At 39.1% G+C, this 12,838-nt stretch overlaps 1 pseudogene; it reads right to left on the bottom strand.

Annotated features, from left to right (window-relative positions):
• Positions 1-11,667: 11,667 nt before the first annotated feature.
• Positions 11,668-12,259, bottom strand: LOC122011951 (annotated as a pseudogene).
• Positions 12,260-12,838: the final 579 nt, after the last annotated feature.

Below are 12,838 nucleotides of genomic sequence, written 5' to 3'. Positions count from 1 at the left end.
ACCTGGTTATCGGTCAACCGAACCTGGTTATCGGTCGACCGAACCCCCAAAGCAGCAGATCAGATTTCCAGCAAATGGACCGGGCTCCACCAGGGGATCGGTCGACTGAACCGGGTTTTCGGTCGACCGAACAGAGGATAATACTTGACCAGATCGAAGCGGAGCGAGCGGGTTTGGCGAATTAGATAGGAGGAGATCGCCTGATCGGTTGACCCAACGCGGGGATCGGTCGACCGATTCGCCTCGGGTCAAAGTTGATCCCGAACTTTGAGGATCTGGATCAGATCCATAAAAGCTATAAAAGGGGCCTCGGGCTGCAGCTTCAAAGGACAACGAAAACAGAACTCAAGCAATCTTCTAAAATTTGTGCACTGCTCCGAAGCACCTCGACACTCCGACGGACGACGACTAGCTTCTTCATCTTCCATATTGTCGGTATAAAGTCATTATTTAGCACTTGTATTTCAACATTGTAAAAGACTTACGAATTGATAGTGATTGCCCACCGAAAGCGATCTACGATCGCGGGCCTTGGAGTAGAAGTCGCCTTAGGCTCCGAACCAAGTAAATCTTGGTCTTCTTGTGTGTGTTTTAATTTTCCGCTGCGTTACTTGAACTTTCGAATACGAAACACGTGAAAGCCATGAGCGCTATTCACCCCCCCTTTAGCGCTTCTCGATCCAATAATTGGTATCAGAGCGGGGTTGCTCTAAATTGGTACAACTATCATTCGAGTATTTTTTCGTCGCTTTCTCGTTTGTTTAGGGTAAAAATAAAACCTTACGTCTTTCGTTTTTTCCCTCCAAAACTATTTTCGAAAAACTCACTTTCATCTCTTCATCACTTATTAGTATTGATAAAATAGGCATTTAGCAAAATTTGAAATAATATTTTTTAATATTTTAAATAATATTTTTTTATTTTTTTATTATTTTTTCTTGAAATTCATGAATTTCTATTTCTACCATTTTCCCGCACTACTAATCCAAGACCAAGTCTTGGAACAAGTTTTATTATTTTTATTGTGCGAGATTCTTTCTTAATGGCTCTCCAAGAAGGCTACAACACAGTCCGACCTCCGCTCTTCAATGGCGAAGATTTCGGCTACTAGAAGGGTTGAATGGAGTCATATCTGTAAACCCAGTTTGAAATATGGATCATCATCAAAACTGGGATCACTCTTCCACTCGACGGCTCAGGAAAAGCGGTACCTTGCGAGAACTGGGACTCAAACATAATCAAGAAGGTCGAGGCCAATGCTAGAACAACCTACACTCTTCAGTGCGGCTTAACCAATGAAGAGCTGAACCGCGTTGGCCCCTTCTCAAGTGTAAAGAGTTATGGGAGAAGCTGATCGAGCTACACGAGAATAGATCATACATGAAAGTAAGTAAGTATATTTAATAGACGAATTATTTGAGCAGACTAATACTACTCCGGCCGAGAAAGGTGTTGAGTTATTTGCAAGAATAAGCAAGACGAAGAAAGCACTAAAGGCTACATGGTCCGAGTCGTCAGACAAATCCGAATTCGACGAAGAAGAACAATCAAGCCTACTCGCTTTACCTGTATTAGCACATGTTGCCGAAACCGAGTCCAAGGTCGAGATTGAAACCGAGAGTGAATCTGGAACCGAGTCTGAGCGAAGCCACGGATCCGTATCCGTTTCCGAAGGGCCCAAATTCACTGTAAGCTCGTTAATTTCTAAAGTAGATAATTCAGAAGATTTAATTTCTTATTTGTTAAAGAAATTAGCTAAATCCAACGCCCGGATCAAGTCACTCCAAAAGGAGGTAACAACCCTCGAGGAAGTGACTAACCCGAGTCCTTTAACCGAACCAGTTCAAATTGAAAATTCAACCCAAATCCAACAACTTGAGGAAGAAAATTCTAATTTGAAAACTCAGGTTAAAGAACTTAAGGTCACGTTGGAACGGTTTACACTGGGTTCCAAGAATCTGGACTTGATTCTTGGAAAATAGAAAGTTGTATATAATCGATCCGGACTAGGATTTAAAGCTAATAAGAAATATCGGTCTTATTTATCGCTTATTAACAGACCGAATAGAAAGATAATCCAAGCATGGGTACCTAAGTCCAACTTGGTCAATATTGGGTCCCCAAGGATCAAGTCTATTACCTTGATAGACCATATTGATGCTATTATCCAAGGGGAGCCAGTAGAAAAACTATCTTAATAAATTGATTGTGTGATGTTTGTTTATTTATTTTATCAGTAATATGTATATTTAGATTAGGATAGTTTTAAGGACTTAGGCGTAATTTACACTTGTTAGTTAAACCTAGGAGTTTAAAAAAGAAAATTAAATATATAATTTCTTTGAACGGCTCTGTCTAGAAAGTGGTGGATGATCTCATACCCAAGAAGGCCTAGTGCCTCGCGACTGCCTGAGAGCTAATGTTTGAAATACATATTTAATTGACTAAATGGAAAACCTAAGTTTAACTCAAATGTAAATTAATCCTTAGAAATAATATAAATTGAAGTTTAACCATCTCACAAAACTACTATAAGATTTCCTGATTGATAACTTAGAATCGGCTGAGATGGATTTAGTCAAATCAATTATTAACGTAAGTAATTAAAAGAACTTAATCATTAAATTAATTACTTAAAAATCATTTTAAAAGTCCTTTTAAAAATCTTTTTAAAAATCATTTTAAAAATCCTCTTGAAAATTATTTTAAAAAGCCTTTTAAAAATCATTTAAAAATCCTCTTAAAAATCATTTTGGGCACTTCTATTGGTCGACCTATGTCATGGGTTCAGGCGCACGGACATTGATAAACTTCTAGAATGAAGTTTCAACGAAAGCTCATTATGTCGACACACTCCAGACATTCGGGAAGGGATCTAGGCATCTGGATGGGGCTATAAAAGGAGGGTTCGATCAACAACTCAAATACATCAATTCAAAGAAGTTTCTCTTCTACGCACCGCTCAAAAAACACTTCTACAATGTTGAAAGCTGCTCTGATGACGGAATGCTTGCAATTTTGATTCTTTAGTTGTTGGTAAAATTTTTATTATAGCATTCAATTATCGTACTTGTACTTATTCGAAATTATTAGTAAATTACCCAACGAAAACAATTGTCGATCGCGGACCTAGGAGTAAGAGTCGTAACAAACACTGAACCAAGTAAAATCAACACGTGTTAGCTTGGATTTTCTTTCCTTTATTTTTATTTATTTAGCTGCATTTTACTCCAAGTTTTAAACTATGTGAAAACTCATATGCGCTATTCAAACCCCTCCCCCCAACGATCCTATAAAAGGGTACTATTTTACTTCATTTTATCATAGAAGTTGTATATATAAAAAATATAGCGAAGTCTTTGACCGATTGAAGGAGGCAAAATTGATTCAAAGGTGAACCGATGCCGAAGTAAAAAACATGTCTTTTACTTCATGAGTTTTATAGTGTACTGAAGTAATCGATAATATATAACTTTATTGTTTATATTGCTTATTGAAGCAAAAAAACATCTTTTACCTATTGAGTAATTGATTGCTGAAGTAATTGATTTAAATCATATAGCTTTAGTATTGATGAATATCTATCTTACAAACAAGTTTATCTACAATTATATCTACAACTATATCAAAAACTATATTCATAAAACTATATCCACTGTTTATCATAAGAGCAACACTAAAATCCATAATAATCCCAAATATTTATTCCAACATACACGACTTAGGCATCCACCTTATACATACGAGTAGACAAATTCGCTCTGCTCACTTCTAACTTCATCAAATTGAGATTGATAGAAATATTTGTTCTTGATTTTTCCTGTAAACTGAAATGTAAAAAATATAAAATACATTAGATTCAATCTAACTATAATTCACTAATAATATTATGATAAAATCAACACACACTAACAACTAGAAAGATTTTTATCTCAACGCAAAGTATTTTTATCTCAAGCAAAATACATTAAAATATCAATAAGAAACAATCTTATGTATTGTATACGATTCATCTTTGAATGAAAATAAGTTGGACCAACATATATAGTAGAATGATTGTGTTGAGTTTTGTGTTTAATTCAAACTATTTTCCTTGATTTTTGTTCTTATGGTAATGCATATGTGTATGCATTTAGTCCCACATTCCTAAGCTAAGAAGGTTGGAAGACCTTATATATGGAGCCCTTCCATCCTTGCTTAGCAATGTTAAGGGGACCTACACGCATGCGCGGGCCGAGCCCAAATCAGGTGGTTTCGGGGGGTTCGAGCCAGAAATCCATAAATCGGGGGCGACGCACGCGATCATCGCGCACAGGGGGGGTGCAAATCCCCAACTCGTGGGTCTCAGGCGACTTGGTTTGTTTCTGCCAGTTTGATTTTGTCCCGCGTATGACCTTGGTTCGCTCGCAAAGCATTGGTTCTGTCCCGACGCTTTGGTTCACTCGCGAAGCAGTGCTACTGCTTCAGGGTGAATAAATACCTGCGCACTCAAGCAGTCTTTTTCATTCTCTCTCGAGCGATCTAAGGTTGAGTCCGTGTGCGACGTTCGTCTTGGAGTGCACCTACGGACGACGCGAGTGGTTGTTGGATCTTGGGAGAATTTTGCCGGAGAGCCTTTGCACCGTGGGCGGCAATAAATTCTCTAAAGACAGTCAGCACGCCGACGCTTCAACCGGAGATAACAATTTCTCGACCTTACTCTTTTATTTACAAGTTTATTGCATGCTTGCTATTTTGATGCAATTTACTACCATGTTAGTACTCTCCTTATAAACAACAATTTTAAAGAATTTATTGTAAGCATCAATAGACATGATGAACGATAGGGTAACGGGGTCTGATGAGGCTAGCGCCAGACCCGAGAGATTTTTGGGGCAAAACTTCAGACGTTGGCAACAATGGATGAAATTTTGGCTTACTACGCTAGGGCTATTTTCCGTTATAGAAATAGATCCTCCTTCACCTGATGAAGAGGAACCTGCCTATAGTGTTGCCTTACAGAGGTTTAAGCAAAGGGATTATCTCTGTCATGGGAGGATCCTGTCTGCCCTTTCAGACGTACTATTTGATGTGTACTGCTCAACGACTTCGGCTAAAGAGCTGTGGAAATCTTTGGATAAAAAATACAACTATGAAGATTCTGGTTTAGAAAAGTACACTGTGGTAAAATTCCTAAACTTCAAAATGGTTGAAGGCAAATCTGTGGTTGAGGAAACACATGAATTCCAAGTTCAAATTCATGGTCTTGCTGAAGGAGATATGCCATTACCCGAAAAGTTTTAGGTCTTGTCTATCATCGAAAAATTACCTCCGAGTTGGGAAGATTTTGACATGACTCTTAAACATATGAGAGGTAAAATCTCTCTAGAAGATATGATGATTGCCTTAAATATCAAAGAAGAACATCGGAAGCAACATAAAGATGATGATAAAAGAATGCCTATGGATTTTATTCCAAAGGTAAACGTAGTAGTCTCATCTGATAAGAAAAAAATTCAAAAATCAAAAAATGAAGAACAAGATGAAACCCAAACCAAAGATTCAAAAGAAAAATGGAACCAAGCCGTGCTGGGCATGTGGACAAGTTGGACATTTTGTCAAATTCTTCCCTAAGCAAAAGGACAAGAAGAAAAACCAGAGCAATATGTCCAACACCAAGGCACAAGCAAATGTTGTGACTGCTAGTGACGGCACCAGCCATAGGTTTGTTACCTTCAAACCTGAACTAAACTTGATCTATCAACCCATGAATGGTTAGTTGATACAGGTGCTAATGTGCACTGTTGTGCTGATCGCTCTGCCTTCCTTACTTATCAGGTAATTGAAGGCACTTCCGTGACCATGGGAAACCATTCTGCAGCGAGGGTGTTTGGGATAGGACAAGTTGACCTGAGGTTCACCTCTGGAAAAGTCCTATCACTGCATGAGGTGCATCATGTTCCAGTGGTCCGTCGGAATTTGATTAGTGGGTCAAAGTTAGTCCGCGCTAGTTATGAGCTGAACTTTAAATATAATAAAGTTGTAATATTACATTTAGGAGCATTTATTGGAAAATGTTACCTTAATGAAGGTTTATTTAAACTCAATGTAGAAAATGCTGTTGGAATCCCAAGGTGTTTTGATGTGATCAAACAAGCTAAGTTAGGTCCTGCGTTGTCTAACCCTTGTGTCTAAGTGTGCAGGAGCTTAGGAACACAAGAAGTTGAGCGAAAGACACGGCTAGCGAGAAGGACGGCACGAGAGAGAGCCGACGGGCTCGGTGCGTCTGAGGGACGAGGTGACCGCGGAAGAGTACACCGATGGACGAGAAGAACGTGCGTAGCGTTCGAGGGACGAGAAACCGGGAAGGAAGGCTGCTCGAGGAGAAGGCCGGAACTTGGGTTCGGGTGAGCCCTATTCCGGATGGTCGAGATCACTCAAGCTAGCAGAACTGGAGCGAAAGACCCGGACCAAGACGAGAAGAACCGGAGCAGAGGTCCCGGACCGAGAAAAGTCAACTCTGTTGACTTTCCTGGTCCGAGCGCCCGGACCAGTCTGAGGCGCCCGGACCCGGATTTTGACCAGGATCGCGTCAAACGCGATCTGATCGTTGGGGGATAAAATTTTATCCCCCAGGGTGCTCCGACCAGTGCTATAAATATAGCACTGATCTGCACAGTTAAATCAACTCACTTGTAATCAGTTTTCTCTATGCTTTCATTTCTGTTCTTTTTATTTGTACTGTCAACGCTGTAAAGAGGCTACTCCGCCCGAAGGAGATCATCAGATAGTGCGCTTACTTTCCTTGGATTAGCAATCCCCTGATTGCAAACCAAGTAAATCTCTTATGTCTGCTCTTTTCATTTAGTCTCTTTCTTTTATTATTACAAGTGTCTGTTAATTAGTTGAATATCTGAAAAAGGTTTGTGGTTTATTTTTGTAGGGCAATTCACCCCTCCCCTCTTGCCGACCTCCAAAGGGACCAACAAATGCTACTTTAAATAAATCTACTGATATTGGTTGTTCTTACAACATTGAGTCTTATGATATATGACATGACAGATTAGGACATGTCAATTTTAATACCGTAAAAAGGATGATGAATCTAGACATGATTCCTAAGAATGCTATAAATGATAAGAAAAAAATGTGAAGTTTGTGTGCAATATAAACAACCCCGTAAACCCTTCAAATCAGTTGATAGAAATTCTGATATTTTAGAATTGATTCATACTGATTGTTGTGAGTTTAACGGTGTAATAACGAGAGACCATAAATGGTATTTCATTACCTTCATTAATGATCACTCTCATTATTGTTATGTTTATTTACTAAAAACTAAGGATGAAGCTTTAGATAAATTTATGGTTTTTAAATCTGAAGCTGAGAATCAACCAAATAAAACTATTAAGAGGTTAAGGTCTGATAGGGGTGGAGAGTTTACCTCGAACCTGTTTCAAAATTTTTGTCAAGATGCAGGTATAATTCACGAGGTAACTGCTCCATATAATCCTCAATCCAACGGTATAGCAGAACGAAAAAATCGAACCCTTGAAGATATGATTAATTCCATGTTAGGCAGTTCTGGGTTACTCAACTTCATGTGGAGGGAAACTCTATACACTGCATGTCATGTGTTAAATAGAGTCCCCATAAGGTCTAGGGATAAAAGCCCATATGAGCTTTGGAAAGGTCGGAGGACAAGTTTGAAATACCTTAAAGTGTGAGGGTGCCTTGTAAAGGTACTAGTACCTGAACACAGAAGGAAAAAACTTGGTCCAAAGACCGTAGATGATATCTTCTTGGGTTATGCTCAAAATAGTATTGCATATAGGTTTCTGATTATTAAATCTGAAATTTTTGGAATAGATGCAAATACTATTGTAGAACTTCGCGATGCTACATTTTTTGAGGATATATTTCCTATGAAGACGAGAACACCTCAGTCTATATCTAGTATTCCTACTAGAGATAATCCTGCTACTGTAGAGGTTCCATTATCCGTAGTAGGTACACCTTCCTCAAGTCACTCTAGACTAGATGAATCTAGTGAGTATACAGAATCGAGAAGGAGCAAGAGGCAACGTGTGTCTACGGATTTAGGCTAAGATTTTATCACCTATAATATAGAAGGTGACCCTGTGACATATAGAGATGCTATGGCTTCTCCTGAAGCTAAGCACTGGAAAGAGACCATTAAAAGTGAAATGGACTCTATTATCTCTAATGCCACTTGGGAGTTGGTAGATTTACCTCCTGGGTGTACCACTATAGGATGTAAATGAGTGTTTAAAAGAAAACTAAAACCTGATGGGTCAGTAGATAAATTCAAAGCCCGCCTGGTTGTTAAGGGATTCAAACAGAAAGAAGGGATTGACTATTTTGACACTTATTCTCCTGCTACCAGAAATACTACAATCCAAGTGTTAATAGCATTGACATCCATATATCATTTTGAGGTCCATCAAATGGATATCAAAACGGTATTCCTTAATGGAGATCTTGAAGAAGAGATATATATGGACCAGCCTGAGGGACATGTAGTTTTTGGAAATGAGAATAAAGTTTGTAGGCTAGTCAAATCTCTTTTTGGTTTAAAGCAAGCCCCAAAGCAGTGACACGAAAAATTTGATAGAGCTATGCTATCGTTTGACTTTGAAATGAATGACTATGATAAATGTGTGTATGCTAAAATGAAAGGTGATAATTGTATTATCTTATGTTTATATGTAGATGATATTCTACTTTTTGGTTCTAACCTTTCTATTATTAATGAGACTAAGACCCTCTTAAGTGGTAAGTTTGATATGAAGGATATGGGTTGTGCTGACATGATTTTAGGGTTGAAGTTGACTCGTTCAACTGATGGAATAGCAATTTCTCAGTCACTCTATGTTGAGAGAGTGTTAGAGAAATATGGCTATAGCCAAGTTAAATCTGTCGTCACACCCTATGATCCTTCAAAAACTCTCCACAAGAATAAGAGTGGTGTGGCAGTGTCTCAATTAAGATACTCACAAATAATAGGTAGTCTAATGTATTTAGCAAATTGTTCTAGACCTGATATTTCTTTTGCTATAACGAAATTGAGCAGGTTTACCAGCTGTTCGGACAGAACACATTGGGATGCATTAGACAGAGTACTCAGATATCTAAAAGACACTATATCCTTGGGCTTGTGGTATGGGAAATTCCCTGCAGTCCTGGAGGGATATAATGATGCTAGTTGGATAGCTAACACTGTTGAGTGTAAAGGCGTATTACTGGTTATGTCTTTACACTTGGAGGCGGTATAGTTGCTTGGAGGTCTGTTAAACAGACGATTATAACCCGTTCTACATCTGAGGCAGAATTGTGTGCTTTGGATACCATAGTAACTGAAGCTGATTGGCTTAAGGGTCTTCTTTCTGAAATTCCCTTGATGATAAAGCCAATACCTTTTATTTCAGTACACTGTGATAATCAAACAACAATAGCTCAGATTAGAAGCTCCAAGTATAACCAGAAACAGAAGAGACATGTATGAATAAGATTAAAATCTATTCATGAGTTAGTGTCTCTTGGAGTGGTGTCATTGGACTTTATAAATTCAAAAGACAATATTGCTGATCCACTCACTAAAGGACTTGATTCTGAGAAAATCAAGAGATCCAGTAAGGGAATGAGACTGAGGCCTATCCTGGTTTCACCTATAGCGGCAACCCAAGCTATCTGATTGGAGATCCCAAGAAGTAGGTTCAATGTGGTATAAACAAGTTATAAGGATGAACTGTAAACATCAAATTGATTGAGATGTAATCTCATAGTTTCTTCCCTGGATAGATGCTTGACTGCTAGTAAGGATGAGCTTAGGAGCTCTTAATGAGTTCAAGGTCTTAATGACAGGATGCTCACAGTACATCCTTGGAGAACTCACCTATGTAAGTGTAACTGTGTGGTCGCAGTGTGGGGGGTCTAGGCAACTCTCCTTAGCACTTATGAAACAAGATTCGGTGGCATGACCGTAATGCACCAACCCAGAAGGATTCAACCGTCGCCCGTGATGAGTTGTTACCAATTGATTTTCACATATAAAAGGTTTAAGTTCAAGACTGGGTTCACTTCAAACCTATGTGAATAAGATTGGTGTACTTAGGTGAAAATTTTAACCGGAATGTATTTTCACTAAAAGCTCATTGCAACCAAGGCTAAGGACAAGTCTCTATTTTTCGACCAAAATAATTTGAATTAGTGGGGGATTGTTGAGTTTTGTGTTTAATTCAAACTATTTTCCTTGGTTTTTGTTCTTATGGTAATGCATATGTGTATGCATTTAGTCCCACATTGCTAAGCTAAGAAGGTTGGAAGACCTCATATATGCTCTTCTATTCTTGCTTAACAATGTTAAGGGGACCTACATGCATGCGCGGGCCGAGCCCAAATTAGGTGGTTTCGGGGTGTTCGAGCTGGAAATCCATAAACCAGGCGCGACACACGTGATCATCGCGCGCAAGGGGGGGGGGTGCAAATCCCTAGCTCATGGGTCTCATGCTTGCAGGCGACCTAGTTTGTTTTTGCCAGTTTGGTTTTGTCCCGCGTATGAGGGTTTAGGGAACCAACGCGTTCTGTACCGTGAGTGAAGGAGGGAACCAACGCTTTGGTTCGCTCGCGAAGCATTGGTTCTATCCCGATGCTTTGGTTCGCTTATAAAGCGTTGGTTCTATCCCGACGCCTTGGTTCACTCGCGAAGCAGTGCTACTGCTTCAGGGTGAATAAATACCTGCGCACTCAAGCAATCTTTTTCATTCTCTCTCGAGCAATCTGCTCTCTTCTCCTTCCCTCTCTGCATGCTCTAGTTTTCCTTGTCCTGAGGTTTGGTGTATAACGATCTGAGGTTGAGTCCGAGTGCGACGTTCATCTTGGAGTGCACCTATGGACGACGCGAGTGGTTGTCAGATCTTGGGAGAATTTTACCGGAGAGCCTCTGTACCGTGGGCGACAATAAATTCTCTAAAGATAGTCGGCACGCCGACGCTTCAACCAGAGATAACAATTTCTCGACCTTACTCTTTTATTTACAAGTTTATTGTATGCTTGCTATTTTGGTGCGATTTACTACCGTGTTAGTACTCTCCTTATAAACAACAGATTGTCATTAAGGAGAGATTGCAATTGCTTACTGTTGATGAGAATAGGTTGATTCTAACAGGATTGAATTTGAAGCATCAACCACTAAAAGATACTCAAATTTAACAAAGGTTTGTTTTGCTGCAAAATTGGATAGAAGCAAGTTGAGCCTTATCATTCATCAATTAGATGCTAAGGTTAACAAATTAACAAATAGCTAAGGTCAGATGCTAAGTTGAGCCTTATATTAACGGATTGCAAAGATGATAGGTTAACACAATTACAATGATTGTTTCTATATTGTTAACAAATAGAAAATATGAGGTATTTCACTTGATTATAAGCTCCAAATAGCATATATGCAACAATTGCTAGACCATAGTTGTAATGAAGAAAATGAATGGCTAAACTTAGGTGGCATTGATTACCAAAAATAATTTCCTTTGATTTTCAATCTAGCACCTAATGCTATAAACACTAGAATCAACCGTTGATAATTAACTTTCGAATTTTCACAAAATGCCAGTAAATGTATCTTGCAAACATGACAAAACATGGCTCTTTCAGCCGGCAATTAGATCCTTACCTCTCAACTTCTTTAGAGAGATTAGTGAAGAGAAGCCCAGCATCATGACGAATAAACTGACAAAGAATATATCACGGCATGAACAATGGAATGATTAATTAATAAAGCAAAACAAACAGTCTCACTTTAGAAAGTTTATAAATGCCAGGCTTGACTTCATCACCTACAGACCGCCCTAAAACTGCATCACGTTGTTTGATCCAAGAAAAAATCTGCGCCAAGGGATTTCATCGTCTAGCCATCATTAGTGAAGAATAATCTCAAAAGAATAATCTCAACATAATACCTGCTATTGGACTTGAGCTGGTCTCTGAACTCCTTGAATTTCTGATTCCTCATATTCTCGAAAGTAAATACGTAAGCAAAGGGGTAACACTCAACCGCCTCCTTGATAGCGTTCACGATGGCCTCTTTGTTCTCCCTCCCCTTCTTCTTCATCTTCGACAGTGTCACTGCCCTCATCAAACAAAACAAGAATCACAAGTCGAAACACGCCTACCTTTTCGCTAAAAAGTAGATTGCTTGACAGTGAGCTTGATCAACTACAAGATTCGCCTCACCGGGCCGGTTACGTTTAGATTTCGGCATCTTCGCGTGGAGGATTTGCTTCTCTACGCCAAGTTCGGATCGTCTATCCCGAAATCATGTATCCCCTCTGTCCCGCTCACTGATCAGACGGACCAAATTACATCTCAAAGATGTTGCACACATCTCAAAGATGCCATGACCGTCTGATCGGTAAGGGGACACGGGGACACATTATTTCGGGACAGAGGATCCGAACTACTCTACACTGCCTCTTGATCTTCGCCGAGGGTTTTAGTGTGGCGGTCCCGGAATCATTTATATAACAAAATTAGGACATCGAACAAAGAGTCAAATTCATTATGTCGAGTATTTTGTTCACCAAGGGTTTTAAGGCAGCAGTCTCGGAATTGTTTTTTTCGCGCTAAGTAACTAATCCAAAGATTCATATAGTGTACACACTCCACTATGAAAAATCACTCATTCTCGAAAATAATCCAGAGATGGAGAAACCTTGTACAAGATCATAGCAAAAAAAAAAAAATATAACAAGAATAAAGAAATGAATACACAAATACAATCAGAATCTTGCTTGTTTTCTTCTTGTTTGGAAACACCTCTTGTAGACTCGAAAGTGCAGCA

The sequence above is a fragment of the Zingiber officinale genome, chromosome 1A, assembly GCF_018446385.1.
Source record: "Zingiber officinale cultivar Zhangliang chromosome 1A, Zo_v1.1, whole genome shotgun sequence".
NCBI lineage: Eukaryota > Viridiplantae > Streptophyta > Magnoliopsida > Zingiberales > Zingiberaceae > Zingiber > Zingiber officinale.
Note: the sequence above shows the minus strand (reverse complement) of the source record. Positions and strands in the feature narration are given on the sequence as shown.